At 41.2% G+C, this 26,187-nt stretch overlaps 1 long non-coding RNA gene across 1 annotated transcript; it reads left to right on the top strand.

The window, feature by feature from the left end:
* Positions 1-8,878: 8,878 nt before the first annotated feature.
* On the top strand, positions 8,879-25,568 carry LOC113619113 (uncharacterized). Its single transcript, XR_003432290.1, has 3 exons — positions 8,879-11,860; positions 21,659-21,813; positions 24,586-25,568. It is a non-coding gene; the product is annotated as an uncharacterized LOC113619113 (long non-coding RNA).
* The last annotated feature ends 619 nt before the right edge of the window (positions 25,569-26,187 follow it).

Here is a 26,187-nt window from a genome sequence, read left to right as displayed (position 1 = left end):
GAAAAGTGGGGTGAAGACTTATTAGCAGGAAGGGGCTGAAAACAATGAATCCTATTCGTCTTCAGGGACAGGACTCTGGCAGCCCATTGCATGCGGTGGTGAAGAGCTAATTAAACACAGCCTCTGGTCTCTGGAATGAAAGACTCCCTTGGAATGAAATGTCTATTCAAGGTGAGGCTTTGGGAGAACCAAGTTGCCACTGTCATTAAACAGCTAAAATCAAAGATTATAGGGATACTGGGAATGTCTTGAGAGCGTTGACTAGCTGGAAAAGGTAAATAAGTTTCTCCCCTTAAATTCTTGATGATGGCAAAGGCTGAATCTGAGGAGCTCTAACGATGCCAAAAGAGCCTCTCCAGTCTCTCAGCTTCTTTCTACTTGCATGTACTTGAAAATGAAACCCGTGGTTTGCTCCGGTTGCTGAATCATACTACCAATTAACTTTGCAGTCCTGCTGGTCTTTTTATGTGAAAGTGAACGCACTGATTGCAATTGGACCATGTGAACTGATTCTAAAGGCTCGCAATACCCTGACCTTGTAGCCTCTCCCACCTCTGCAGTGCTGTGTTGGAGTCAGCTCTTTATGGCTTAGGAGAGCCAATTGCATTTATCGCTCCCCAGCTCTGTGTGCACGGACGGCATGTGCGCAAGCTGAGATCCACTATGGTTGGAAGAATTTTAAATGCTACACATCAGGATTCCCTCTCCCCCTCTCGCTGGAGAGGGAGTTGTTAAACAGGTACCAGCACGTCACTGTTCTTGGGATTTCAGAAGTACTTTTTCCTTGTTTGGTGGGGCCGTCTCTTCTTGCTTGGAGACTGGATGTCTTTTGCTCCGAGGCTAACTTTGCAAGGGAGAGCCAGTGCCCCATTTGGAGCCCACAGATCTCTTCTTATTCCCAGACTTTGACCGGACATGTCCCAGGGGAGTCAGTTGCATTGTGTAAAACCTGGGTGGAGAAGTTTTTTCCTTTTATTTTTTGGCAAAACTTGGGACTCTCTGTAAGAACACTAATGAGAACAGTAATAAGAGTGATTGACCTTGAACAGGTAGACAACAGTTTTTCAAAGAAGTGATTGTATCGGTCTGAGCTGGAAGGGATGTGTCTGATCCTCAGCTCATTTCCTTGACTACAATCTGGGTTCAGTGGGGGCTTAGGATAATGAAGCTGAGATTCTAGAAATCCCTTAAATAACACAGAGAAGGGTAGCAAGGAACTCGAGGGTAAAATTACCGTCTACAAATTACCTTTACCCTAATTTGTCCCCCAAGAGGTTCTAGATCATTAAAAAGGTCTTAAGAAATGTGTTGGTGAGGAGAGTGACAGCAGTTTTCAAAGGAGTTTGTGCCACGGTTCTTTCTAGGATGGTGGCAGACGCTTCTGTTGAAATGGTTTCCCTGATTGAAAGGAGAGGAAACTATCGTGGGGCAGCCCAGGCCATGGGGCGGCATTCAAAGACAGAATCATTTTGGTCACCATGATAGGCAGCAGGGCGAGCTCATCAGTCAGAACGCGGTGAATTACAGGACTCTTTGGTAGTGGTTGGCGGATCATCGGGTCCCTTGATGGAAACAGGTGATGGTACATTCGTCCTTCTTGCTTTGCGTTATGGAAAACACTCCACAACTGGGAAGTACAGGTCTGATGGGGGCTACCATTACCAGGAATTTCCCGTTTTCACCCAATTCTCAGATTTATCTCCATAATCAAGAATTGCTTGATAATGGATTCTGCAATAATATCACTTGTATGTGCAATAAATCTTCCTAGACCTCACCAAAGGATCTGTGGCCATTTACTATGTCTTGCAGATAAAGAGCCCTTCATCTGGTTAGCCTGTTCTTTGTTCTGGGTTTATTCAGAATGGCTGGGAAATGCTGTCTTTTTGGAGAAAGCATTACAAAGAACCCTTGCTCTTTTATAACAATGATCCAGGAAGAGTTAAGAATGGCGATATTACATTCTAAGGGTAATGTACTTTTAGGGGTTCACGTTCACATAAACATTTTCAGGTACCAAATGTTATTGTTTCCACTTTGTGACAAAAATGGACTGCTTGCATTTCAAATCATGCTGATACAAACACATCCTAGAATCCGGCTACAGAGACATGTCGTGCTAGGTATTACCTACATGTGAACAGAATACAAAGGAGCTGTAAAATTCCATGTAGTAAAAATGTATACACCGAACATGCCCTGGGAAAGGGAAAAAAAGTGGAGCTCTGGGGTATTGTTAAACACTGATGCTGAGCTACCTAATTCCTGGAGACTGAGAACTCCACTGTGATCTACGGATCAGAACAGCAAATTGTATTTCAGGTTATGAATTGAGTTTTGATCTGAGTCTGTCTCTAGGTGGTCTAGTCTTGTGGTTATTTTTCTGAATACGTGACTGGAATAGGGCTCTTAAGCAATTGGCAGGAACCCTCCCTGGGTCCCTGTACCATGACTAGGGCTATTATGATTGGAAATGCCAAGCTTCAGGTGTTGCCCCTACCTACCAAAGTACTGAAATCCAAAGTGATATTGCATCCAGAGGTGAAGCACGACGATGAAAGACATCAAAAGCATGAAAGATACAGGGTTGATGCCTCTTTTCATGTCTCTCTTTAGGCCTGTCTAGAAGATGTACAGGCTTGGAAGACAGAGATACGTTGAATGATTATAAATTGTACCCAGTTGTCCATTTAACACATATTTATTCGGTACCAACCAAGATTCATGCTCTGTGCTAGATGTCAAGGTACCATTATGAGCAAATCCTGACGTGTCTTTGCCTTTGCGGCACAGATATTTTGGTGGGAGAGACTGGCATTGCTCAAGCCAATTCTACGAGCTTGTTTTACAGGGGAGCCCCGTGTTGTCCTGGTGTTTGTGTGTATGTGTGTTCAGAGGAGGTTTGGAGGAGGGAGCAGGGAGGGTGAGGAAAGTCCTCCTTTAGCAAGTGACACTCAGATAACCTCAGAGGCAGAGGAAGGTGTTAGCTAGGCAGAACTTGTGGCGGGCGGGGGTGAGGGGGCATGGGGGCAGGAACCAAAACACCACAGGGAGCAGAAACTGAAAGAAGAACAGTGTACCTCGAGGGATGAGTGTGAAGTGCAAAATAGGGAGAGAGGAAGTTGAAGTAGTAGCCACGGGGGCTAACCTTGCTGGATTTGCTCCTGTATGACTCTCCGTGAAGTCAAGTGCATGGTTTTAAGTGGGTAAGACGGCATGATCAGATATTTAAAAGACTTCACTGACTGCCATAGGGATCTGAACAGAGAGTGGCAAGATACATTATGGAGCTCTCTCAAGTGAGAGTTTGTGGTAGGGACCTAGAAACCGGGAGGTAGATTGATGACATATCTAGGAGGTGCTGTTAATAGGATTGGTGACGGACCATGATGTGGATTGAATATTGGGTGTGCAGCAGGAGAAAACGTAAAGCAATACCCTCATACTTCTAGCTGGTATAGCAGAAGATATTTCTATATCTCTATCTATCTATCTATCTTATATATAATGTGAACTGGCTGGAGTGGCTCTGATTTTGGGCTCATTTGCTTCACTATAATTTGGATTCACTAGAAAATGTCTGTCTATCTATCTATCTATCGCTGAATGAGAATAAAATTGGGGCAATGATGATATGTCCCTTCTTGGACCTGTAGAGATGGAGGGGTGTGACACATGTGAAGATGTTGAATGAAAACTTAGACACAACGATGAGGATGGGAACCAGTTTGGTGATGAAAGAAATCGTACATATCGTGGGCACTGGTCCATAGATGGGAAGTGAGGCCAGAGATGTGGAGAAATGCAGAGTAATAAGAGAAAACCCCGAGGATGTGCCCTGAAAGACCCCAGCAGATAAGGCGGTGGTCCCCCTGGGATGCAGTCAGTACAGTGAAACGTACCGGGCAAGAATTCACTAACGGTTTATGGGCTTAAAATCTAAAACTGATAGAAAAGGAGGCCCTCTCACTGTCTACTACCTGACTCTAAAACAGTAAAAAATAAACACAAGCATTCCAACTTGGATTGTAATGTTTCACTCAAATCCTCTGGTTCTAATAATGTTGGCTACTAAGTATTTGATCTGGTGATTCAAATACAGTATAGAGCATTTCTCATTTAGCCAGTGACTTTCTGATGCTCTCTATTTTACTCCCGTCCCCATTTCTTTTGTGTGACATTCAGTACTTAGAAATCTCTGCTTGACATTTAGATTGCAGATCTGGGAATCTGTCCACCCTCCAAACCCGGGAAATTTGGCAGGACAAAGCCCTTGTTTCATTCACCTTTGTGTTCACAATGCTGTTGGCGTGCCTCCCTGATAGTAAAGTAAATGCTCTCTTATAACCCTTAATATTTTTTTCTTTGAAATGTGTTTCAATCCCTGACATAAAAAAAAATATATATATATATATATATATATATATATATTATATTTGCAAATCGGCAACAATTTAAACACAAACTCTCCTTTTTATTGTTTGGCTTAAAAGTAAATGTCAGGTACATTAATAAGCTAATGGGGTTCTTTGCATATTTTCACCCAGATGGTCCCGAATTTTTCTTCCCTTGCTATAAAGGTGCATTTCCCAAACGTGACCACTGGGGGGAAGCAGAGTGCAAAGCTAGCATTTAGTTCATCCTTCCTGTACCCCGGGGAGACGAGGTATAAACCTCCCGCTCAAAGACTTGCGCTGTGCCTTTTACGTAAGCAGAGCTTTTGTCCGTCTGTCTGTCTGCCTGTCCGTCGGTCTGTTATTTCTTTGTCAGATTTTTTCCTGTTCTCCTTCTTCAGGGTTCTTGGTGAGTTAAAACGTTTATTTTGGAACTGCCAGGAGCTTAATTAATAAACATGAAAAAACAAGTGGAAGCTGGCACGGTGCCCTTTTTTGGCTCAACGACATGGGCATGCTAGGGTAACTGGAATTCTTTACATTTGGCATCCAGCTGGTTCCAGGGGCAACACTGCCTTTTTTTTGCTACGAGTACTGAAGCTATTAAATTAAACAGGCTAACATGGCTACAGCATTTCACCCCCTCCCTACTATCCCCACAGCTATAGCAAATCTGCCACCTGTCTATTTCCGTACAAATTCAATTATAGCACCACCAGTTGTTCTTCTTATGCGAGCAATCAACTTTACACAGTTTCAGGCCCCAAAGAGAGGCCAGAGTGGCCTGCCCCTTTGCATCCCCTTTGCTGCCTTTAGCCGCCGGTGGTTTCTTTTGCTAAGCGACTGCGCACCTCTGCACCAGTGAAAAATGCAGGAATAGGCTAGACTGCTGTGTAAGGTCACGCCAGTGAAAAAGCAAAAACTGAAAAATCACCAACAACCCTTCTGCCTCCCCGTGTCCAAGCAGTGTGGGAGACTTAGAGGTCAGAGAAGTGAGCGGCCAGCCTGCAGCCAGGGCCACGGAGATGCTCCAGCATTGCTGAAAAACACAACAAAATGAAGAAGGAATTGCTTTAAAAATTGTTGGTTTTCTTTCTTCTTCATCTTTGTAAAAGATGTGACTGGGTCGGGAAAGGTTGGTAAAATGCCGTTAACATTCCTGACTAAAGCAACAGCACGATTATGAAGCGAGAACATGCCCTTTATCTGCGCTTCCCAACAATCAGCTGCATTTCTTTTCACCTTAAGAGGAATAAGTCCTGGGGGCTTCCCTGGTGGCGCAGTGGTTAAGAATCTGCCTGCCAGTGCAGGGGACACAGGTTGGAGCCCTGTTCCGGGAAGATCCCGCGTGCCACAGAGCCACTAAGCCCATGTGCCACAACTACTGAGCCTGTGCTCTGGAGCCCACGAGCCACAACTACTGAGCCCGTGTGCCACAACTGCTGAAGCCCGTGCTCCTAGAGCCCGTGTTCTGCAACAAGAGAAGCCACCGCAGTGAGAAGCCCGAGCACTGCAATGAAGAGTAGCCCCCGCTCGCCGCAACTAGAGAAAACCCGCGCGCAGCAACGAAGACCCAGCGCAGCCAAAAATAAATTAAATAAAATAAGTAAATTTATTTAAAAAAAAAAAGGAATAAGTCCTTAGTACCAGGTTGAAAATGCTGACTTTTATCTTTTTTTATTGCCTACTTCTCTTGGTCATATTTCTTTCTCTTTTCTCAAAGGTCTACCAATTACAAATGATAGTTACTGAATCTTACATGGAATGATTTCCTACGTGATCTCATAACTGTTGGACAGCAGTTGAGTTACTTGCTTCCCATGAATCCCTTTCAAGCCATTGACACTGATTTTGTTTGAATAAATAGTATTTACGGTAAATGTGTAAACATAGTTTTAAGAGCAAATTAGACTGAAATGTTCATTGATTACATCACACCTAGGTTTCAGGGTAAAGCAAACGCTTCTTCATAAGTGGGTTCTTAGCAACTACTATTGTGGTATAGTTATTATTAATAAATTCAGAGAATGAGAGAACATCAAAAAAATAAAATAAATAGGGTGTAAGTAGAGGAAAGAACCCAAGATGACTCTGAGCTCCTAGCTAGGGCAGGTTGGGGGCGCTGCTCAGGTGCTTCCAACTTGTCACATGTCCCAGTTGATCCCTGAGCAGTAATTACTCAGGTGTGTTGCTGGACTGGCATAGATGTCGATGTCAGCCGTTTCCAAAATACTCCCAGGGGATAAAGTGCAGGAGGAAGGGATGAATACCTCCTTCCCTTCCCCCTGCATCTTGAAGGTGCCCCGTGCCAGCCAGCATTAGTACACTGCTGGGGTAGAAGAATGTAATAAAGTGGGCTTTGAAGGCAGCATGTCACAGGAAAAATATACAGTCTCATTAACTTTAATCTTCTTTTACATGGTTACTCAAAAGAGAAACTCTATTAGAAGTTCTAAAGGGCACGTAGAGGGCTTCCCTGGTGGTGCAGTGGTTGAGAGTCCACCTGCCGACGCAGGGGACACTGGTTCGTGCCCCGATCCGGGAAGATCCCACATGCCGCGGAGCGGCTGGGCCCGTGAGCCACGGCCGCTGAGCCTGCGCGTCCGGAGCTTGTGCTCCTCAATGGGAGAGGCCGCAACAGTGAGAGTCCCGCGTACCGCTTAAAAAAAAAAAAAAAAAAAAAAAGGGCATATAGAAATCCTTCCCAGGCAAGTCCGTACCTAGGGCTAACAGAGGGCAGGTGGAAGAGCGCACGAGAGTTTAGAACCTGTTTTTTTATCTTGATTGGGCTGATGGGACTTTAATGAAGAAAGGCCAATAGTCCGTGGCCCTGAGACCACATCCTCTGCTGTCACATGGGTTCAAGTTCATGGTCTTGAAAACTGTACTTTTCCTGTCTTCAAATGTTCTCATGAGTCCTTTTCTTTTCAGTTCAAAGTAGAAATTAAGATGGGTTGTAAGTGTTTATTCTTCATCCTAGATTTTGGGCAGATGCCTAATTTCCACTGCTTCCTTACCTCCTGAAGAGTTTCAGGCTTTTTGCTTCTGCCAAAACGGAGCAAACATACAGCTTGGTACTTTGAAGTCTTGAGTTAAAGCAGAACTAAATGGACCATGTTTATCTGATCAATTAAGGCATTGCCTACATCCTTAAAACTGATGCTTCTCATTTAGGCAGCATTCTATACAATCCTCAGGAAATTAACAACAGAGATTGAGTTCGGGGAATGGGGGTCATTATACAAAGAAATGCAGGAAGAGTGTGGGAGAATTTGATTAGGCTCCAACATAAGCTTCATAAACTGACTGGGCTCCAGTATAAACTAAAGAATGTCTTTGTGGAAGTAACACTGTAGAAAAATATTAATGACAGTTCCCAAAATAGAAGTTTGATTGAAAACTCCTATTATGTAAAGGGATCTACTAGATGTAATAGTCTTTAGCGTGGTCGTTGTTTATCATGACAAAACCCTCATCTTTTTCTCAGAGATTAGCGTGTGTTCAATTCAGTTTAACCACAGTTCAACAGGGCCTGCTCTATAAACAGCACCATGCTAAGCAGAGTATTAGGTTTAGCAAAATAAAAAGAGCATAAATTAAAACTCTCTTAGAAGCTGACACTTTTTCTCTTCTGGAAACCAAACCGATCACCGCCAATTAAGTAGAATGATACCAAATGGTAGGTAATTGAACCCTCAGACTGTCCCCTGTCAACATCCTGTCCCATTCTTTTCAGAAATAGTTTGAAATAGTGCTTGTTTGGCTTCCTTTCCAGCTAGTGGGCTCGTGACCCATTCCAGAAAGACAGTTCTGTCTCTCTTTCCTCAGAAACCTGGCTAGATTCCTTAAGTCCCTGGTTTGAGTGAGCTACTTCGTTCCACTGGCACCAACAGATTTAACCTTCAGCTTCATGAGAATAATGACTGGGGTTTTTCATGTTTGGCGGATTCTATGAAGATTGCCTTCCAAATTCCGTTTCCAGAATTGTGGTTTGGCAAGAAAACGAATGCACAGTCTTTATGGGTAGGTTTTTTGTTGGATATTAATATTACACTATAGGTCTAGAGGCAACCTGGAATTTTATAAAATAGCTTTCTTCAAGTGCCACGTTTTAAGCCCTCATACTCGCCAACTGTAAAGGGGGGAATTGGTAATGGGGGGCGGCAAAGATAAGGCTGTTAAACTCTTTGACCTAAGACTTTTCCCTCCCAGCCCCACAGATTTGACCTTCTCTATGATTTATTGATATCTTGTGCATGTCACTCCCACCAGAGCAGAATACGCCTGTTCAGATTTTTAATTAAATTGTAATTACCCTTTAACTTGACTATATTATATTATATTATATTTTGGTATATACCAGAGATGATGATCTGTGAAGACTTTTGTAGTTGCCTGTAGAAGAGAAAAGCTGCTCTAGGGAAAACTTTTAAGACGGTATATTTCTTGACAAAAGAGCTGTGTCAATTTAATGGAAAATTTACTTCTCATCGTTCTACGCGTAAAGCCTTTGTATCGTTAAATGGCAGCCTATGGGACAAATTTGGAAAGCAAGGCAGTTATATTTAGGAGAAATTCACATGTCACTGGTTATATTATCATGGACTCATTGCTTTCTTTCGGACTTAGACGAAGTATCTTGGTTTATCTGACATGGTTGTAGGTGTTCTTGTGTCTACCTATATCCTTATGGAGACTGGTGAGATGACAATTCTGAAAAGATTGAGAAAGTAAAGAAAGCTTTTATTCTCTTATATTCTTTTTTTTTTTTTTTTTTTTAGAATATTTCAAACTGCTGTCACTGTTGGCAAAGTAAAGATTCCTCTTCTCTTATCAACAGATAATTAATACAGTCTGGTCTATTTCATGTTTGGAAAAATGTAGGTCTTGGACTCAAAGTTCCTGGTTTGACAAGGGCTATGGGAGAAAAAAAAAGAAGCAAAATGGGAAATCAGTAAGACAGTGAGACAGAATCATGAAAGGGGCTACTCAAAATCTTAGCCTATTTAACCCTTTTGCAGATAGCTTCCAAATACTTCCAATACAGTAAGCTCAGTTATAGCTACTGGGTTTGTCCTTGCAAACCAGCCCTGAGCTACGTTTAACTTGAGAGTTAATTTGCCGTCTCGATAATGACAGGCAAATTGTCAACATTTTGTATGTCTTATATGCATCTTTGGTTGGAACGCTTTGACTGCTCCGAATAGTGCAATGGACCAAAAATTGTGATTAATTAAGTAACTCAAGGACTTGGATCTTCAGTTGTCTGTTTACTGGAGATTAAAAAAAATATAATCCCGAGAACAGTATGATTTAAACCCCTCATAAGTCCCTTTCGCTCCTGAGAAACGGTATGGTTGATCCCATGTTCATACAAACTCCTCTGTCTCTTACCTCTGTTAAAAATTTCAAGCACTGCGTCTAAACTTCGTGGGTTTCCTCTGACCCATGACAAGTATGAGGATCTTTAATCCTGCTATTGCATGAAAAGGAATTTTGACCCTCGTTCAGTCACTCTCTGGAGAATTGATGACAAAAGCGTAGTATGACTCTCTTTAGTTCAGAATTGGAGTCTGTGGAAGGGAACTTTTGGTGGGTGATCTCTTAAGAACTCGACATGAACTCCTACTCAGCGCTGCTTCTCCCAGCCATCGGCCAGAACCACGGGGAGAGTGAGGTTGGCATAGATGCTTTCAGAACAAATTACATCACGTTTCTGAGTTGCCTGACTTCATTTCATGTTAAATTATATTTTAAGGCTTGTTGAACTTCTGAGCTCACTTTCCACATGTGTTTGAGAAGACGCTGACAGACGTCCTCCTCTATGTAAATTTGGTGTAACTGGCTCCACTTTCAGAATGTCTTATTTCTGTTGATTGTCTTGGCCTCTGTCAACCTTGAAGCAAGTTCAGTACGACCTTACATTCCAACTACTGTCCTTCTTTTCCCTCTCACTCTATAAGTCATTGGAAGGTGCAGATTTTATCAAAATAGAGAGACATCATACAGCTTTCAAATTTCATTCCAAAAAATCGTGCTTAGACATCTCTTCTCAAATACTCTCCTCTATCTCTCAAAACGTCCCTCACCGAAGCCAATTTGTGTGTGAGAGGAGCTGTCGTAGTAAAAATAATAAACTTTATTTTTCCAAGTGAAAATAAATGTTATTGATCATATTATGCTCATTTATTGTTTTATTTGGCTTGAATGGACAATTCCTCCTGTTCTCCAGCTACTGTCAGGAGGAGTGCCTTACCATGGATGAATCAATCTGGAATTAACATCATGGTATTTGATAACGTTCCCTAAAATAAGTCATTTCATTTGGTTACTTGTGGACACATTGTGCAAATAATCAATCCTAGCAGCTGCCCCAATATTCTTGTTCAAACAGTGTTTTATGTAATTTCATTAATGAGAATTTTCTATGGTCATTTTAAGCAACTGTTAAACCTTTTGAAAACGTTCCGAGTGAAACCATTTCAGCCAAAGCTTCTTAAACCATCTGTGATAAAGAACTGTTTTGTTGTTGTTCTTATTGTTTATTTGTTTAATTTTCATGCAGTCACATTCCCATACTTTTGTAGAATGCGCTGACCGTGTGCTTGGATGGCATGACAATATCAGATTGTGATATAAGTCCCTTAGTGTTTATTACCAGTTTCTGGACTTATATCACTGTGGACTGAGAGCAATAGCAGACGGCCATGCATCCACGGGGCAATTTGAATGGCACTGATAGAGGCTATTGTCTGTGGTGCAGAACTTTGGGGTTTGATCAATAGGTTGTTCTTTTATTATAGCAAAATTGTAATATGTATTCAGGAAAGACTCATTTTTCCCTAAAGGAAAACTTTTAGCCCTGCTTTCTAGAAGTAGGATATTCATCTATCGAGGATGGAATTATGGATTTGTAAAAAATTGTCAACACTGCCATTTACTAATTAGGCTGCCGTTTGATATACAACAGAATACTGGGCTTATAATCCAGTGCCTTGCCAGAGAATATAACCTTGGAATCCAACTCCTCTTAAAAGTTTATATGGAAGAAAGGATTATATCCTCTAGATCTCTTTTCGATATTCTAGGCTGTGGTTTAAGTTTTATTTGCGTATTTGGTTTTAACTTGGATTGAGTCGAAGCAGTGACCATCTGAGTTTGTGAATCACGGCGCCTTGACTTCTGGTAGAATCATTTAACTGAGGTAATTATAAATCATGCCCTTGGCTTTTATTTAGAGATGACATAAAAAAATACCAAACTCAAATATTCCATTCTCCTCAGGTATTTTGGGGGACATTTTCCATTTAGTACTTCATATTTGAAAATTCATGTGAATAATCAAGTTTATTTCATTTTTATAGAGAAGTCCCTCTTTGCAAGTTATTTTTTTGAATGCAGTGAACCTCACCTATGAACAAGAATGAATTGTTGATCTGGTCCAGGCTCAGATGTTACTGGAGCAAGTAAGTATGAAGTGCATGGCATTAAGTTCTGCTAATTCAATGATGAGTAAATCAGGCTTTCTTTTTTTTTTTTTTTTCTCAAAGAGTAAAGAGTGAGTGGGGGAGACAGGCATATAGGCAAGTAAGAAAACAAATACATGGAAACATATGACTACGATAAGTACTCTAAAATGAAGGTACATTGATATAGACATGTATTTAATTGTTGGATTTATTCGGCCAAAAGGGATGCAAACATGTTCCTCTCCTCCGTTCCCTTGTTCTTTGCTACTAGGTAATGATAACAGTTTGATTTAATACATAGGCATGCAAATCATCTCTATGATATTAGCACTCCATGTGGTGTCCTGAGGGTCTATGAAGAGAGACAGTCATTTTACACAATGTTTCTGCAGGGAGATGGTTGGTACACTGGTGAATTAAGCAGACTTGGCTAATGTGGGTGGTTTTCACCCAACATGGCTGTGGTGTCGCTGTGGAGAGTAATCTGGAGGCTGGTGGTGGAGAGCCTAGGCGGTAACTTCAAACAGAATGATGGGACCAAGCTTGGAGAGTCCCGCCTTAGGGGTCAAGGCCAGCACTTCTATAGACCATGACTGCAGGGCCATCTCCTAGAGCCTAGAGGTCCATATGGACATGGAAAAGCTCTAGCTAGAGTCAGGAAGACGGCATCACAAAATAAGCTTGTCTTCAACTGTCACTGCCAACCACAAGGGGGTCCGGATAAATGCTGACAGCTTTCTTTTGTGGGGAGACGTTGGGTTTTGGATGATGAGTCCTGAACCTTGGTAGGCGGCATCAGATTAATTGCCAGTGATTTCACTTGTGTTTATCTTCTTGAGAATCTTGTTAACCTTTTACATTTTATCCTGTTTCTTAGCCTTGGCCGCGGGAATGGTAAAGTCAGGTCCCGCTGGAGCAATGCTATCAAAGATGGGAAGGAAGTTTGATGCTGACACCAGGGTGGTGAAGGTTATCCAATATCTGGGAAATTAAATGCTGAAGAAAGGCCAGATCAGGGCAGAGCCATCTGGCCAAGACAGTTGCTTCTCTCTGGGCCTCCAATAGCTCAGGTTTGGGAAGAGTCAAGGGGAACAGCAAAGAGATATAAAGACACTCTGGGACTTCCTCAAGGTTTATTTATAGAAGAGCAAATGGCAGCACCACTAACCTCTCATGGAAATAAACATCATAACTTTAAAGAAACTTTCATTCCCGACTGGTTAAAATTAAAATATACGTTATAATGGTTGATGAAAAAGTCTTAGAGGGACTAAAAGTGGGCTAGTAAGTAATCTCCGGTGACCCCAGATTTGTTAAAGAATTGCCCAGGAAGCACAAAGGTTTTATCCAGATTGAATCCTTGTAGATTCCGTTTATCACTATGGATTTGCCTTTCTATATCTTTTACCAGGAAGAGCAGAAAGTCTCCTTTCATGTTCAGCAATTAGCTACAAAGGTTCCATTGCTTTCCTTCAAAATGTAACCTTTTGAACCGCAAGCTGTGACGGCAACGAAGGCTTATAAAACGTGTATGTCAGGAAATTGTATTTGTTCACTTACATTTATAGACTGTATTTGCCATTGGTGATTGAATTTTCTCACTAACCTTGTGATAAGGAACCCATGGGCTATGACCTCATGGTCTTGCCTTTACTTAATCTACCAATATAAAAACTGTGTAAAATTTCTTAGTAGTCAGAGGATACCTTGGACCTTGGGTCTGTTTCTCTTTTCTCCTTCTGATCATGTAGGAAAGTAACTATAATGGCCTATAGCAGAGGTTGCTACTCTCCCACAATATCCACTCCTCTTTCTTTCCTTAGTAACAAAATTCCAAGTTTATTCAATGCAGCAATGTGCCTAGCTAGTTAGGAATCATTTGTGTTTCCTAAATATCATTAAGGAGTAGGGACTCTCGTGTACTAGCTTGTCTCTTGACGTACAAACGACTTGCATGGTTTAGTTAAACTTTGGAAATATTTAAAGAGTCACACTCATTTCAGTGGATGAAATATTTTTCAAGCCTCACAGTGCCTGGTGAAAGCCCTCAATTTGCCCTGACTTCTGAATCTGTGGAGCTGAACTAAGCCGCAAAGGAAAATTGTAAAAGAAAGAATATTGGACTTTAATATTTTACTCCTTTAATTTATAAGGAGACAGGGCTTTTATTTGGCATTTTCATTTCTGTGTGGTAAGATAATCATGGAATAGTGTTCATTATGTTCACATTTAGGAGAATGTTCCATTCTTATATTTGGAATGTGATGGCCAGTCGTGTGCCTGAGACACGTTAGTTTGGCCTTTTGGGTATCCGTCCCACTCCTTCACTAATAGAACACTCCTGTTCTGCTTTACTGAGCCAGCCTTCTCCAGTTCTCAGGCCGCGTGGTTGGGAATGGTTGATCTTCTCTCTGACTGTGGGGCTGGGGCCGTCCTAAGTCCTGGCCAATCACAGTCACAGGATTCTTGTTTCAGGGACAGGCATGTGACATAAGCCTTCAGCTCATCTGTCTTTCAGGATGAGTAGGTGGAAGGATGTACACACTGAGATGCTATTGATTCTCTTTTCCATGATGTAGAAGGAGTCTGCCTGGGAATTAAGCCCATACAAAGGTAGAAGGACTGAAAGATGAAGGTCAGCCAAGTCCTGATGTTACACAGCACGTGTCTGAAGTTGTGCCCCGTCTGGCTTTTTCAGTTACGTGAAACAATACATTCCTTTCTTCAGCTTCGTTTGGGATGGCGTTCTGTTCCCTGGAATAGAAAGAATTCTGACTAACGCATGGTGTTCACTGTCTAACTCTTTCTTGTGAACTCTGGTGGGCCGGGTAGCTGGGCACAATTTGAGATTAGAAGAATTGCGAGAGAATTTCATCTAGTAGTAAGTGTGTTTTCGAGTTAACGTTTGGTGGCCGTTCTGACCTACTTTGGAGACTCCGTGGGCAAAATCTTAGTCTCCCACTCCACTAGGCCTCGGAGACCACAAAAAGAGCTCTTCTCCTAAAAGAGATGCCATTTTCATGGTTGAAACTTGACTTCATTGTTGGATATAGATTAAAACAGAAGAAAAATGACAGGGTGTGAGAGAGAGGTGGGCTCTTCTCAGGCCACGGTTACCTCTGCCAGTACCAGTTTCAGAGCCTCCAAGGGAGGAAGAGATTGGTCAGCCTACAGAGCCGGCAGCTGGGCCACGCCGATGTGTGGATGGAGTGACTGCGTGGTGAGACCCTGTGCATGTCCAGGGGCGGCTCCTCATCTCTCTTCCATCCCTGGATCCGTGCAGCTGGTGGGTCTATTTGTGTGAAGGCTCTTCCTGGGACATGACACCTTCTTCTGCTGTGGTTCTCCCTCTTTTCCTTCTCGGTCTTGCGTGGATAGACTGTTCTTAAGACTCTAGCTTCATGGATGAGGTGCCTCTCCTTGGAGCACTTAGATCACGTACTCCAGCTCGGGCTTCACCAGAGTTCTGAAATTAAGAGTCAGAGAAGCTTGCACAACATTGCATCCAGAGGTACTTTGCTTCACATTCTACTATTGCTGTTTGTGCGAACAAGAAACGGTATATTTATACGATAAAAACGAGGTAAATAAATGTATTTTCTTTTTAGATTATCTGTCAGGAAGTTCAAAGCCAAACGTGTGTCTTAACTTTTGTGTATGTGAGGAACCCTTGGGCTTTGTTAATCTGTGTTCGTAAGACTTCACACAGGTGTCGGTGGGCTGCATTCTCATCTGGAAGCTTGAGTGGAGGGAGTCCACTTCTGTGCTCACCCAGGTGGCACAATTCATTTCCATGTAGCTGTATGACTGGGGCCCGGGCGTTTTGCTGACTGCCAGCCAGAGGCTGTCCTTAGCACCTAGAGGTTACCGGCAGTTCTCTGCCACGTGGCCTTCTCCATAGGTAGTTCAAACTATGGCCGTTTGCCTTTCTGAGGGCAGCAAGGCAGTCTCTCATACCAGCCTGCTAAGAAGGAATCTTATATAAGAATGTAATCACAGCAGTGACATCTCATTACTTTTGCTATGTAATGAAACCCAGACAAGGGCTGCATATCCTATTAACCTTGCCATGTTCAGTGGGCTAGAAGAGAGTCACAGGTTCTATCCACACTCAAAAGGAGGGGATTATGCAGAGTGAAACATGAAGAGGTGGAGATTACGGGGGTCATCTCAGAATTCTGCCTACTGTAACCCATGTTTCCCAAAGCGCATTTCATTGAAGGTTACTTCCAGAGGTTGTAAGTGTGTATTCCTCAAGAATCTTTTTCAAGTAACAGAATGCAAGTGACAGGAGACTGATTCAAACCGTCTGAAGAAAATAAACAAAAAAGTGATGATGTTTGCTCATAGAACAGAAAATTTGAGCTTTAGGCAGATGGGGCAACAGCGCAGTTAGGACTGAGAAGGACTCAGCTTCAGTAAAGCCTTGATACAGTAAATAAAAGAGCATATCAGAACCGGGAAGTTATGAACCTTGAACAGCACTTAGGGAGAGCTCTGCCGGAGGAATCAGCCATGACACAGGACATGCTGGCGTTGGGATCAAGGGCGCTCCACTTGTGTTCCCTGTGACTGAGATTAAATCCGAAAAGCCCGCGCTGTGCGTAAAATGAGGAGGGAAGAAAACACAGGCTGACGTCCTGCCACCTGTCATACTCTACTGTGCCGCACAATGTTGTCTCTCACACCTTTCTGCATTTGTAAATATCATTACTTTTTCTCCTACGATAACCTTTGTTCCTCTCATCCTTGTCTACTACGCACCTGAAAAACGATCACGTTTCCATGATTCAGTTCAGTAGCTCTAAGAGGTCTTCTCTCACCCCTGCTTGTCATTTGGGTATATTTGGGTGCCACACCCCGTGTGCCCATAATTCGGGAGATACTTTTGCTAAGCTCAGCCAATTCCCCATTCCCGACCCCTTCTTCCTTCGTACCTCGAGCCAATCGTGGCCGCTGGACATGGTTCTTGCCAATGAGACATAAATTAAGTCTTGATGTGGGAAAAGCTTTTGTTTTCTTGACACAGGAGTCCTACCTTTTCTCACCCTATTCTCCTCGATTAGAAAACACAGGCTTGATGGCTGGAGCTATATAGCTGTCTTATGACCGCTGTGAAAAGGGCATGCGACTCAGAAAGATCTGATATTCTTAAGCGGATGAATCAGCCTAGCGACCAGCTCCCACTTTACTTCTTATATGTCAAGCAAAACAAAATAAAAACTAACCTTTAATTGTTTAATTTCTAGATGATAGCACTGATTTAGAATAGGCAGTTACTTATGTGGCACCATGAACGAACTCCTTCATATTGTAAAGTTTGTCTTGTTTTTTTCTGTCTTATTCATATTAGCATCCGTATTCTTAGAAGATTACCTAGCACATAGTAAACATTCAGCAAATATTGGTTAAATGTTTTATCTTCCAAATTTGAATAGCTTATGTGGAGAGAATAATGTATTCTTAATAATCAGCACGAAAAGTTGCTAGTGGCTTGATTTATCTAGGTTTTTAGTTATTGATTGATTTTATTTAGCATGTTATCAGTAGCTTAGAAATACAGGAAAGGCAGATGAATAAAATCTATAGGGGTGTAAAACTGCAGCTGTAGATAAACGATTGGATGATAAAAGCAGGATTCAGAATGACATAGTAAAAAAATTGGGGAGAGTCTCTTATGCTAGATGAGGTAAAATCAATAGGAATAAATGAAGTTAGCACTTAGCAAAAAAAAAAAAAGTACAATTTTGAATTCAGAGTAGATCAGAAGCAAAACCTAACAAACCCAAACCTGTTTGCAGAGCACTAGACGCTTCTAAGTTAACATCAGATGAAAAAGCGTTGACAGAATGAAGAATATTTAACTTGGGGAAGATGAGGAAAGGGTAGGGAGAAAGAGTGTTTATAACATGTGACATAGTTGAAGCAGTTTCTTGGAGGAGATAAGTTTGATTTGTTTGATATACTTTTAAAGGTACTAAGAGAAAAATTTGCAACCAAGTGTAGAAGCTTCAGGTTGAGAAATTGGAGCTCAAGGTGAGGAAGATGTTAGCAATACAAAATTTCCCCAAGTGGATTTTCCTGACTTGTGAGGCCCAGAGCTGTGCTGACTGGCAATGAGTTGTCATGTAACTGTCTGTTAAGGAGAATGACAAAGTTTCCTTCTTTGGTTAGGAACTTGATTAATTTGCCTGTTAAGAGGCTTTCATTTTTTTTTTTTTTTTTAATTATTTTTGGCTGTGTTGGGTCTTCGTTGCTGTGCACGGGTTTTCTCTAGTTGTGGCGAGCGGGGGCTACTCTTCGTTGCGGTGCGTGGGCTTCTCATTGCGGTGGCTTCTCTTGCTGCGGAGCATGGGCTCTAGGTGCCCGGGCATCAGGAGTTGTGGCTCGCGGGCTCTAGAGCGCAGGCTCAGTAGTTGTGGCTCACGGGCTTAGTTGCTCCGCGGCATGTGGGATCTTCCCAGACCAGGGCTCGAACCCATGTCCCCTGCATTGGCAGGCGGATTCTTAATCACTGTGCCACCAGGGAAGCCCAAGAGGTTTTCATTGATAGGTTAAAGCAAGTTGACAGATTCCTTTCATTTGTTGCACAGCATGGTATTTTGGGGTAGCTTCTGAAATAAAGTGACAAGTTGGTGGTAGTTATGGGGTGAGGACTTGCTAACCAGACTCTGTGTTCAACTTGGTTTTTATAATAAGAGGGTTCCCTATGCTGCCCCTTACTTATCGCAGGACGAAAGTGTATCTGATGCTGTCTGTCGGTGCTGGATGAGGGAGGCTCTGTGGTACTTGCCTATTTCAGGTACTGTGTTGCCAGCTACTTATACACCAACACAAGCATGTTCATATTCTGGGAATCATTGAATCACAGGTCACAGTATATTTACCTGCATGATTATTGCATATGTTTAATTTGGCTTGTACAGTTTTGGACTTTTTTGAATTTTAATGCTTTTGAAGGGGTCATCAGTGGTGGACAAAATGGAGTTTGCCACAGGTTTTCCAGACCCTGTTGTATTTCATCCTCTCCAAAAATCATTGGCTTTTGCAATCCCTGGAAGCTGTTTTGACTTCAGGGATAAATCAGAATTTTGCAGAATAGGGATGAGTTATTGATCTGATGACTCATACATTAGTATTTCTGGCCCTCACTGCCTGGTCCTAAGGCATATTAGCCACAGTTCTAGCGCTCAGAGGCCGCCTGTGGCTCGTAGCCACTGTCGTGCACAGTGCTGGCCGTGTGAATGACACAGAAGCTTCCATGTGTTTGCCACGTGAACAAACCCTCTTCCATAACTCTACCTCTTCTCTCTTTCCTCAGTCTCTCTCTCTTTTTTAAAAAGAATCTTTAAATCTCCTATGGTCCTGTAGACTTCTCTTTCCAAAATAATTTACCCCATTTTTAGAAACCATTGAGTCCCAAGTCCACTTTTGTGTCATGTAAATTATGGAAGAGTAATTTAGTCGGTCTGTGCACTGCTAAATCCCCCAAACCTAGAACAGTTATGAATACATAGGCAGGAATTAAGAAAAATTGGTCAAGTGAATGCATAGATAAATGAATGAATTCATGCTCCAGGATAAGCCATGAATTGAAAATGTTTCCAGCTCTGCCAGATTTCTGCACCTGTTTGGGGAGAAAAGTGGTCTCCTGGGTGAAGGAGGAGGGACAGCCAGCTAATCCCACACGGGGAGACCCTTCCCCTTACCAGGCATATTTTTTAAAAACTAATATCCTGCACTGTGGAGATGAGCGTTCTCAGTGAAATAATCCTGTTCCCTCTGTTAACATAATTTTGATCTCATTATCAAGAGATATTGACTCTTTTCCTGATGGAGGCTGTATTACAAATCCTCTAATTAATTTGAAAATAAAGGGGTCCAGGCCTGCTATTATTGCTCCTATCTTGGTATAGCGCTATTAAAAAGGTTAAGCTTATCACATATATTTTAAATGTATATATCTTGAGAGCTGTAACCACCTTTTTCCTCTACCAGCTTAGCCAAGAGCCTTAAACGTAGTAGGCTGCGGATAGACATCTATCGCCGGATCAGTCAGCAGAGCGAGGCATCATCCTAGTCACACAGAGTACCTCAGTCAGCAAACTAAAGCCCTTATGGAGTTCACATTTAGGTGGAAGGATGGGAAGGAAGAAAAATAATAAGCCTCAGTCACAATCAATGAAAAAATATATACTTCAGTAGAAAGTGATCAATGTGATAGAAATAACTGGTAGAGTAGGAAAGAGAACCAAGAGAGGGGAAGAGATGGGTTGTAATTTTAAGTAGGCAATAAATTCAAACATTTTAATGCAGACCACTATGCTTTGATCTCATACAATATAGTATGATTTTTAAAAGAGAAACAGTAACATTATTTACACGTATGAAATTCATCTGAGTTTACTTTAACCTGAAATTTTATTTGTATAATATTACTTGGCAGTCCTTTAGCTTGCATGTGACTGAACTGCTATAAACTGAGAGGTAATGATAGAGGGCTTTGCAACCACCTGGGAAAAGTATAGGAAAGGAAAATATTATACACCTTACTCAATAATCTTGAGTTGGAAAAGGACAGAAAAATCACGCCAACAAATCTTGAGGAGTTAAATAGTTACTGCAAATGCCAGTTGTGAGAAACCACTAATAACAATGAACCTAAAAGGGTAGAACTACAAAATGAAATTCTACTTGAAAAAGACACATAACATATAGAATCAAAATTATAGAGATTTAGAAAATAGTAATGAGGAAATAGAAGATGTAACAACTCAGAAATTACATATATTAAATGGATTTTTCAGATTATATGTTAAAAGTAAACCGTATGAGCAGGGAGCTGCCCAGATATATCCTCATTCATAACTAGATAAAAATGAACTCCTTATCCATTGTATTTTAGATCAATCATTAAATTGAGAACAACAGATAGTTAGAAGAAGTAGCATGGCAGAAGAAATTATAGTGATTGTCAGTCAAGAGGTGTGACTTTGATCTCATCTCTGACAAGTGACCTCTCACATTTGTGGCTGTAAATGAAATGGTTAGGCCAAATGCCCAGTAAGAGCACTTCTAACTCTAGAATTACATGAGTCCAAAGATCCTTCTGGGATCTTTCAATTAATAGAAATAATTACCTGGGCTTAGATAACTGGTTGATGCTACTTAAAATCATGCAATCCCCATCACAAACCCAAGGAACATTATTAGCACAAATGTTCCTTTTAGTTGGCCCCTTCTGGCAATCTGAAGTTTTTCTTTCATTTCTCATACCAATCTATTCTATCAGTATGTTGGAAACAATAATGGTAGAGGATTAAATGGGCATAAAGTTATACGGTTGGTCCTGATGCAAAACATGTAAAAAGCTTTTTTCTTAAATCAAATAGATAGCAGAGAAACACCAATACCTTTAGTCACAATGCCCTCAATACCGGGGATATGACAATAAATTAGTGGGATACCAAAAATAAAAGCCACGGATATAAAGACTTTAAATATTTGGGGATCATCATTACATTATCTTACCTTCAAGACTGAATCCCAGGAGAGCTCCACTTTCACGACACCAGCATGATGAGTTCCATAGGTGAATACCTAGAGAAACAAGCAAAGCTAGTGCAGACTATAAAAAATAATCCAACCATTTAAAGTTTCTGGAAATAGTCCTAAGGACACACAGCAAAGCAGTGGAGAAAGAGACATTTAGTCAATAAAATCTACTAAAATGCAGTAAGGTAACGAGCCTCAATCCACTTCCTCTTTCTCCCCCCCACCCCCTTTCTGGCTCAGATCCACAGAAGCTTCACCCTAGGTAGGGGTGGCCAAGAAGATGAGGCTTCCTCTCTTCTCGGTTTCCAGTCAAAGCTTACGTTATCCCATTGAGACAGAAAGTTACCAGCATTGCTCATTTCCTCCAGCTTCAAGTCGAAGAGGCTATATTGCTGGTGAGTATGGGTGAGAGGTTAAGGGCTACCTTCCTGCAACCTGCTTCTGTCCACAGGATGAAGACTCCATGCAGGGCAGGTTGAGACCACTTGCACCAAGATTGCCCTCACTCCAGCTCACTTTAGGACAGAGGTCCCATGACGGGAGAGAGGCAAGTTGAGAAGAGGCTGCTGCCATGCCCAGTGCCCAGAACAGTGTTGCAGAGAGTTTGTCCAGGGGGAGAGGCAGTCTATAGGAGAAGAAAGTTCTGCAGCTCCTCCCAAAGGAACTGATTTCGTCTGGAACAGTGTGTGGAGAAATTCAGGGCTAAGGGGGTCCTCGCAAACAATAGTCCCTCTTACACATTGTTGACTGGAGGATTTTTGCAGAAACTAACACCTGTGGCCCTAATACATCTCCGGTCAAAAATGTGTTAATTAAGAACAACGCTCAAAACCACAGGTGAGCTAGTTCAACAGAGAATTAGGAAAAGAGATACCTAAGAACCCTTGTAGGATCAGAAAAAATCTTAAAGACTTACCTCAAAAATATGTCTGCAAAGGAGCCCAGATTTCATTGGATTAGACTTCTGAGCAATATGTTCTGTCTTGAGGACATTGTCAACAAAAATAGAATCGTCAGCTGGTAATTAGAAAAGTCCAATGGGTAGGGGCGAACGCCAAATGAAGCCGACCGTTTACCAGAGAGATCATGGAAAGAGACAAAAGAGAGCCCTGTTAAAACTGCTGTTATCTCAGGGTGACTAGGCCCCATCCGAGGCTGCACCCAAGGAGGTATAAAGAAGGTAGAAATAAGATTTCATTGAAAGAGCCAAACCAAGTCACCAAAATACAAACAAGCAAACAACAAAAACAGATCTTTGGGGGATCCAGAGTGGCTACAATATATTACCTAAAATGTCCAGTTTTTAATAAAAAATAATGAGACCAGGGCTTCCCTGGTGGGGCAGTGGTTGAGAGTCTGCCTGCCGATGCAGGGGACACGGGTTCGTGCCCCGGTCCGGGAAGATCCCACATGCCGCGGAGCGGCTGCGCCCGTGAGCCATGGCCGCTGAGCCTGCGCGTCCGGAGACTGTGCTCTTCAACGGGAGAGGCCACAGCAGTGAGAGGCCTGCGTACCACAAAAAAAAAAAAAAAAAAAAAAATTATGAGACCATCAATGAAACAGGAAAGTGTGACCCACATATAAGAAAATAAGAAAGAAAATCAGGAAACAGGAACTGCCTGTGAGAGGAATTGATGTCAGATTTCACAAAGGCTTCAAAATAGCCATGATAAATATGTCATAAAAATAAAGGAAATTATGGTTGAAGAAGTAAAGGAAGGTATGAAGACAGTGTCTCATCAAATAGACAATATTATTAAAATGATAGGAATTCTAAAAAGAGAACCAAACAGAAATTCTGGAGTTGAAAAACATATACATAAAATGAGAAATTCAGTAGAAAAGCTTAGCAGTAGACTTAAGCCAGCCAAAGAAAGCACCTTAACATCATTACAGATAGATAGGGATTATGCATTCCAAAGGAAAGAGAGGAAAAAGGATGAAGAAAAATAAACAGAACATACTTTAGAAGAAATGGACAAATTTCTAGAAAGACACAAACCACCAACATTCTGCAACCTCACAGTAAGTAAATAGCCTGAATTAGTAACTTTCATTTATTTGCGGGAATATCCTCTTTCTTATATTCATTATGGAATGATGGAGCTTACATTTCCATCAGACAAGTAAACTTGTTTACCTCCTAGTCTGTCCCCCACTGTCACTTCTACTTCCTTCTAGTAAGAGATGAAAGAGAAAAAAAAAAATCTAATGGATCTTTTATTAACAGTTGATTGGAAGAAGAAATTTGTAAAGAGTGTTCATGATGGTACTACTTCTGCTTTGGTATTTACCCCTGCTTAGTTATTTTCTTTTGCCTTCATTTCTTCATAGTTCATACTTGTTGCAAGACACAGCCCGAGTGCCTTAACTGGTGAATTCTCCTAAATATTTAAGAAAAATATAACATTGATATTATACACATTCTTTCAGAGAACAGAAAAAAATTATTAAACAGTTCTCAACAGGAATTATGGAGTCAGTATAACCTTGATACCAAAACTAACAATAAAAATTTGTGAAAGAAAAATCATAAATAAACAACTATGAAAAAAACTTCTAAACAAAATCTAACAGAATCTACAACTATATAAAATGTATACTACACCATGACCAGGGTAGGTTCATTTGAGATTTATTATTTGAAAATCAATTAAGTCACATTCACAGAATTTAAAAAAAAAGATCATATAATCTTCATAACAGGTACTAAAAAAAGATTTGGCAAATCAAACTATTTATGATAAAAAGAATTGGGAAACTAAAAATAGAATAAATTTCCTTATTCTGATATTACATTTCTAAAAATGAAAATCTTATGGCATCCTTCATATTAATGGTGAAATATTGAAATCTTTTTCTCTCATATAAGGAACGGAAAACAAGAACGCCCTCTATTACCACGTTTATTCATTATTGTGCTTGAGATACTAGCCAGCACTCTAAAGCAAAAGTATACAAACACATACATACGTGAACTGTTTAATATTGAAAAATGGAAAACAAGTTGCCATTTACTCATGGGTAATTTTATTATATATAGACATCCAAAAGAATCTACAAATAAATTATTAGAACAAGTAAACGAATGTAGCACAACTGATGGATAGAACTTTACATTTTTAAATTGTATTTTATGTAACAACAAAGAATTTTAAATTTTACAGAAATTACTAAAAGAATGAAGATATATTTTCCACTTTCAAAATGAGCAGAAGAGAAAGAAAACAATCTAAGGAATCTTTGGAGACTACCAAAGACTGATGTCAAGAAAAGGGTTCGGTAACTTAGGAGGTGGGACAGGGTTGTTTGTACCTCTGCTCTCAGCTCCGCTTCTCATCTTCTGTGCTCCGCTCTGTATCACAGAGGGCTGGATGCCCGAAAGGTACCTTCCTGAGACTTCCTTGACTGCTGGCTTCTGTTAGACTCTGACACCGTGGCAGGTGAGTAGAAGTTGGGAGGAAGGAAACTAGGCCAAAACTCACACCTTTTTTAGGTGGGGAGGGCAGAGCGTTTAGCATAGGCTTCAGCTGCAGTTGCAGAGGGTGACAGTGAGCCCCTGGGCTCTTCCTCAGGCAGCCTGCTTCCAGCAGCTTGTACAGGTTTCTGGGGGCATCGCAAAGCAGCAGTAGCTGCAGGGGCTTTAGCGGCCCTGGCTAACGTGCCCTGACTCCGTCTGTTTCAGTGACAGATGCAAGGAACTCTGGGCCCCAGGTTTCCCACCCTAGCAACAGGAGAATGGGCCATGGTTTCCGCGAGGCAGCTTCCTCACTGCTTCCAGATAGTAGAGGCCACAGTGGGGCCCAGCAGCTCCACAGGGCAGTGACTGTCTTACTGAGGACACCCTTTCCCTTCTGCTTGGGTAGCCTAAGATGGCACTGGCTTACTGCAGATACTAATCACTTGGGAACCTTTTCGTTTCCCTTTTAAACCTTTTGTCACTTATTCCCTGTATTAAATTTCCTCCAGTTGAAATACCAGTCGAAGTTTCTATTTTCCTGACTGGACAGTGATACTGAATACACGATGGCACTACAGTACTGCAGAAATCAAGCCAGTTTTTCCTTTGTCTTTTCTTCCACTCTTACAGTTTAATTTACCATTAGGTATTTTAAAATTTACATATGTAGAATAAATCTCATTGATTTAATATGTAGTATGTAAATAAATGAAGATTGCATGATAAAATACATACAAATAGAAATAAGAATATTAAGTCAAGGAAAAATATTAAATTCTAGTGTTTGTATTTTAATACAAAAAAATTACTAAAATATACTAAGTCCTCCTGGAATTCACTATGTGGAGTATAAATAATAATGACTTAAATCAAGATAGGCATCATATAGTAAGTAAATACATCTTCCGTTCTCCTAGTTCTTTTTTTTAAAATTTAATTGAATTTATTTTTGTACAGCAGGTTCTTATTAGTTATCTATTTTACACATATTAGTGTATAAGCATATATATGTCAATCCCAATCTCCTAATTCGTCCCGCCACCACCACGGCCCCCCCGCCCCGAGTCCTTTATTTGGCACATATCGAGTAGAAAATATGATTATACTTCTAGACTAGAAATCCCTTCTAATATTGTTCACTAGAATCCAAGTTTCAGATTTTGATTTTTTTATGACTTGTCACAGTGAATCTATTAACAAGTATTGTATTTCCTGATTGTGTTTGAATTACGATAGGGTATTTCTCCATTGGGTTTCAAGGATCGTGATGTGATTCATTGTGTGTATTTATGAGTTGCTCATATAATTA

The sequence above is a fragment of the Aethalodelphis obliquidens genome, unplaced genomic scaffold (assembly GCF_003676395.1).
Source record: "Aethalodelphis obliquidens isolate GAN/ISIS:26980383/991018 unplaced genomic scaffold, ASM367639v1 scaffold6, whole genome shotgun sequence".
NCBI classification, from domain to species: Eukaryota; Metazoa; Chordata; class Mammalia; order Artiodactyla; family Delphinidae; genus Aethalodelphis; species Aethalodelphis obliquidens.
The sequence above is the reverse complement of the archived record's forward strand: the minus strand, read 5'-3'. Positions and strand labels throughout refer to the sequence as shown.